This window comes from Clarias gariepinus, chromosome 5 (genome assembly GCF_024256425.1).
Source record: "Clarias gariepinus isolate MV-2021 ecotype Netherlands chromosome 5, CGAR_prim_01v2, whole genome shotgun sequence".
In the NCBI taxonomy this organism is placed as follows: domain Eukaryota; kingdom Metazoa; phylum Chordata; class Actinopteri; order Siluriformes; family Clariidae; genus Clarias; species Clarias gariepinus.
In genome coordinates this window covers 5,082,501-5,087,500 of record NC_071104.1, presented here as the reverse complement: position 1 = coordinate 5,087,500, position 5,000 = coordinate 5,082,501, and the positions used below count along the sequence as shown (strand labels likewise).

The window sequence follows — 5,000 nt, the reverse complement described above, 5'->3', positions numbered from 1 at the left end:
GTTAAACAGAAATCTTAACAGTTCGATTGATCTCACAAGTGCTTGGTTTCTTCAAATGTGGCAAACAATGGACGAGCATTGGGAAAGGATGGGTAAAACTGCTTTTTGTGAGGGATGGCACAACTTCCAGAGCCTGGATAGCTCAGTCGGTAGAGCATCAGACTTTTAATCTGAGGGTCCAGGGTTCAAGTCCCTGTTCAGGCGTAACCTTCTATTGGTGCTTAGGAAAAAAGAGCATTTGGCACAAGTTGTTCGAAACGATTAAGAGGGCTAGCTTGGATTAAGGAATTCTCAAGGGCAGAAAATTGGAAATTGCAGACTACATGCCAAGGATTCCCACAATTTCCAACTTTTTTCCAACAGCAGGAGCGTTGTTCCTCTCGCACGCTCCTGCACTCCAAACGTGGAACTACTGTCCATCATGTGTCCTCCTTTTTATTTACCTCGGAAATTTACATCGGTAATAATCAGCACCGTTTATATCCTGCCTTAAGTGGACACGGAGGCTGCCTTATGCGAGCTGCATGAGGCACTCACACAGCACCAGACACAACACCGTGACGCTGCGCTTATTGTGGCGGTGGACTTTAACAGTGCCAACCTTAAACGCGAAGCGCCAAACTTTCATCAGCATATCACCTGTCCCACCAGGGGCAAAAGGACACTGTACCACTGCTAAACTACAGTCAAGGACGGCTACAGGGCACAATCTCGTCCACCGTTTGGTAAATCTGACCATGCCGCTATCTTCCTCATGCCAAAATACAAACAAAGGCAGAAACAGGAAGTGCGGGTTCAGGGGGAGGTCGCGCGCTAGACGGACCAATCAGTGGCCGCGTTACAGGATGCACTTGATGACGCAGACTGGGACATGTCTTTAACCATCTATGGGCCATGCTGCAAAATACAGACAGAAAGATGAAATGAACCTATGAATCATGAACAATGACAACTTTTCATACCCAATCGTCAAAGAGAAGCTGATTCATTGACTTCAGCAATCAAACATGTGCTGGGACATCTCAAAAGAATTTTTCAGCATCCGTGAAAAGGAAGTTCAGCTCAGAACCTGTAGCCTTCATTTCGGCACCCTGCTCCGGGCTTTGCCTCAACAACACAACCATGTCTACATCGTCCAAAAAAATCGAAGAAGCAAGCGCTTGATGAAGAAAAGTCCAAACTTCTTCGCTTGCAAGCAAAGCTATGCTGTGAGAGGTCAAGGTTGTTGATTCAGATCCATACACGATTTCCTAAACGCAACAAAGAAAAGGGGCTCTTGTCAGAAGTGGGATTTGAACCCACGCCTCCAGGGGAGACTGCGACCTGAACGCAGCGCCTTAGACCGCTCGGCCATCCTGACACGGCAGGCTCTAGAAAAGTCACGTCTTGCACGGATTACAGGTCGCTGGCCACGCACTCATATAACCGATCGGATGTCTACGGGCAGCTTGAATAACAGACGTAATCGGCAGGATTCTCATTTCATGACTTGACCTCCTCCCCAAAGCAAGCCTTGGATCTTTCCAATACACGCAAGTGTATCGGTTGGCTTAAGTTCAGGATTTTTAGGCTTCAGACAGGAACCATGTTCACGTTTTACCTTAGCAAAACAGCAAAGAAGTTTAGAGAGCAGCCTCTGCAACCATCTATGGGCAATGCTGCAAAATACAGTAAGAAAGATGAAATAAACCTATAAATCATAAACAAGACAACTTTTCATACTCCATCGTCAACCAGAAGCTGATTCCTTGACTTCTGCATTCAAACATGCGGTGGAAGATCTCAAAAGAATTTTTCAGTATCTGTGAAAATGAAGTTCAGCTCAGAACTTGTAGCCTTCATTTTGGCACCCAGCTCAGTGCTTTGCCTCAACAACACAACCATGTGCAGAGACGTCTAGTAAACAGGAGATCCCAGGAGAGGATCGTGTGGTAACATGATGTCTCGGATTTGTAGGACCTTACACCACTAAACGTTCAATCTATGGGTGATAAGAAGATACCTTATTTAATATGTTATCTAGCGCTTACTCTAGTGTGTATATGATGAGGTCTCCATGCTACAGTGCCATCCAAGCAGTGTCTACTGCAACAATCATCTGTTGGTGCGAAAGCTATCCCTTTCTTGCCTTTCTTACAGCCAGAGTTGAATAACTTTGCAAGTCAGACAGGGTTCTGTGGCAAATTCCATGGTGAAATCAAGGCATTCTCTCGACGCTGTTGACAGCTTGTGGGATCAGCACCTGCCATAGTTGTTTGCATTTGGTGGAATTTGATTAGTAGCAACAGAAAAGCATCTGCCTAATGAACTCGAGCATCCATGAGTCTTGGAGAGCGTGAAAAAAAACAACACCCTGGTTGGCTCTGTGGCGCAATGGGTAGCGCATTGGACTTCTAGACTCAGCTGTGGAGCTATTCAAAGATTGTGGGTTCGAGTCCCACCAGAGTCACTAACTTGTTACCTTCTTTTCATCCACACCCCATGTCTAAAATGAAATCTTTGGTCAGGAATCCCTGTTCAAGATGCACTTTCCTATGTGCCATATTTGATTGAATGACTTGTCAGCTGAATTTAAGAAATATCATTGTTTTCCACATGTTTCTGCCCATTTCTCCCGAATCAAGGCCTCAGCTCAACTCCAGCTTCAACAAAAGGTTACGACATTGATTCACGCAATCCTTATGGGACAAAGAGCCAAAGTCCACAACAGCAATCTGATGAAGGCTTGCTTGCTTTTAGATGTGCATGGCATGTGGATTTTAATTCCTCTCCCCTGACTGTTGTGATATGCTTATTAGGACTATGGCTGGAGATCAGCCATAACCTTGTTTGCTGTGGCTTGCACTTGTCTTGTAAACAGGAGATCCCGGGTTCAAATCCCAGCAGTGCTTGTTGTGAGTTTCATCTCTTGGTGCACCAGACAAGGTCTGGGTCCAACTGCATGAGGAACTCAAGGCTTAAGTGCTTGTGGGCTCAGGTTGTGGCAGGGTATCTTGCTTTCAGCCAGGATTTCTGCTCAGTTTTCATGTGTTTTCCACAGGTAGACACCTGTCCATGGAGCTCAAGCAAGGTAGCTCTATTTCTCCCACAGAAGTGAATGAACACTGGCATTTTGATTTGCAAGAATTGAATCATTTTCTGAGTAGCCGTGGAACATTTGCCTGATGTTTGCTTCCACACAAGTGTGACTTTTTATATGTGGGATGTTTCACTCTACCGACTTACATTTGGTCACATTTATATGAAGACAATGGCTGTCAATAAGCTAGTATATATATACATATTTTTTTGCTGTAAACTGTATGCCAGTTGCAAATATATAACATACCTTGTGTTTGAAGTTTGTTCATTTTTGCAAGCCTGAAATCTACTGCAACAGGCATGATCTTTGGCTGCAATGAACTTGGAACAACCTGAGTTGAAATACCATGACTGGCAGTTTTGGCATGCTCTGTGAAGCATGGTATAGCACTGTGGGACTTCATTCATGGTCCTATCATGCTGCATGCCAATAAAGACAATCTTAGCTTGATAGTCAAGTTCCTGTGCCGGAGCATCTCAGATACGAGTTTGTGGCAGTATGCGAGAGTGGAAGATTCTATGGCTGTGGCGCTGTGGCTTAGTTGGTTAAAGTGCCTGTCTAGTAAACAGGAGATCCTGGGTTCGAATCCCAGCAGTGCCTCTCACTGTGCACTTCTGTTGCTATGCAGGTCAGACTGGTTTCTGTGGAAAAAAAGAAATCTTTGCTTTATGTCGGACCCTTAACAGCTCATGGGTTAAAGTCACACAATGCCCAAGCTTTCTGATTAGCCAAGTTTACAGTCTTGTGCATCCTTAGGTCATTAGCTATATTGCAAATTATACATGGCCCAATTGCCCAACATTGCACTACACACTGCACTTCAATTTATATAAATATATGTATACATAAAAATACATTACTGAAAGCTCCCTTGTGCCCATTTTCTAGGAAAGCATACAGTGATAAGTTGCTGAAAGCTACTACTATCCGATGTGGATGTCTTTGTCTGATCCAGAGTAGACGATCCATTTGATCAGAGAAGAATGTTGAAAAAGTGTGTGTGCAAAACTGTAGAAAATGTGAAGAACGGTGTCGGCTGCAAAAGAATAACGACCGAGTTGGCTGTATTTCTCAGTCGGTAGCGCACTAGTCTTTTAATCTCAGGGTCTGTGGCTTCAGTCCCTGGTCGTAAATGAAATAGACTTGAAAATGAGTCATGTGGTCTCCTTGTCCAGAAGGCCAACCTTGGTCGATAATGCTGATCTTTTTAAAGGAATTCACATCCCATGGGCATAAAAGACATTCATTCATCCAAGATAAGACTTTAGAAGCAGGGCTGTTCAGAAGAGTGATCCTGGTAACAACTTTCACTGTATGTGAAGGTCAGAATCCTCTTGTTAGGGAAGAGAATGTTGAAAACATGGCAGTTAAACAGAAATCTTAACAGTTCGATTGATCTCACAAGTGCTTGGTTTCTTCAAATGTGGCAAACAATGGACGAGCATTGGGAAAAGATGGGTAAAACTGCTTTTTGTGAGGGATGGCACAACTTCCAGAGCCTGGATAGCTCAGTCGGTAGAGCATCAGACTTTTAATCTGAGGGTCCAGGGTTCAAGTCCCTGTTCAGGCGTTACCTTCTATTGGTGCTTAGGAAAAAAGAGCATTTGGCACAAGTTGTTCGAAGCGATTAAGAGGGCTAGCTTGGATTAAGGAATTCTCAAGGGCAGAAAATTGGAAATTGCAGACTACTTGCCAAGGATTTCCACAATTTCCAACTTACTCTTAGGAGATTGTCTTATGCTCAGGAAGGCGCAAGATGGCGCCAGTGAGGTCGGCTGCCGTCACGATGTCAAGTCACTGGAGAACAAACTCGATGACCTCAGGGCCAGGATAAAGTTCCAGAGAGACATTCGGGACTGCAATCTCCTCTGCTTTACCGAGAAATGGCTGAACCCAGCGGTGCCGGACCACGTCATCC

General features: G+C 44.5%; 5 non-coding genes across 5 annotated transcripts; 4 read left to right on the top strand and 1 right to left on the bottom strand.

Annotated features, from left to right (window-relative positions):
• The first annotated feature begins 131 nt into the window (after positions 1-131).
• Positions 132-204, top strand: trnak-uuu (transfer RNA lysine (anticodon UUU)). Its single transcript has one exon. It is a non-coding gene; the product is annotated as a tRNA-Lys (tRNA).
• Positions 205-1,277: 1,073 nt separating this feature from the next.
• trnal-cag (transfer RNA leucine (anticodon CAG)) lies at positions 1,278-1,360 on the bottom strand. The gene has a single exon. It is a non-coding gene; the product is annotated as a tRNA-Leu (tRNA).
• A 999-nt stretch (positions 1,361-2,359) lies between these two features.
• On the top strand, positions 2,360-2,449 carry trnar-ucu (transfer RNA arginine (anticodon UCU)). The gene is given in 2 exon segments: positions 2,360-2,396; positions 2,414-2,449. It is a non-coding gene; the product is annotated as a tRNA-Arg (tRNA).
• Positions 2,450-3,608: 1,159 nt separating this feature from the next.
• trnat-agu (transfer RNA threonine (anticodon AGU)) lies at positions 3,609-3,682 on the top strand. Its single transcript has one exon. It is a non-coding gene; the product is annotated as a tRNA-Thr (tRNA).
• An 897-nt stretch (positions 3,683-4,579) lies between these two features.
• Positions 4,580-4,652, top strand: trnak-uuu (transfer RNA lysine (anticodon UUU)). Its single transcript has one exon. It is a non-coding gene; the product is annotated as a tRNA-Lys (tRNA).
• Positions 4,653-5,000: the final 348 nt, after the last annotated feature.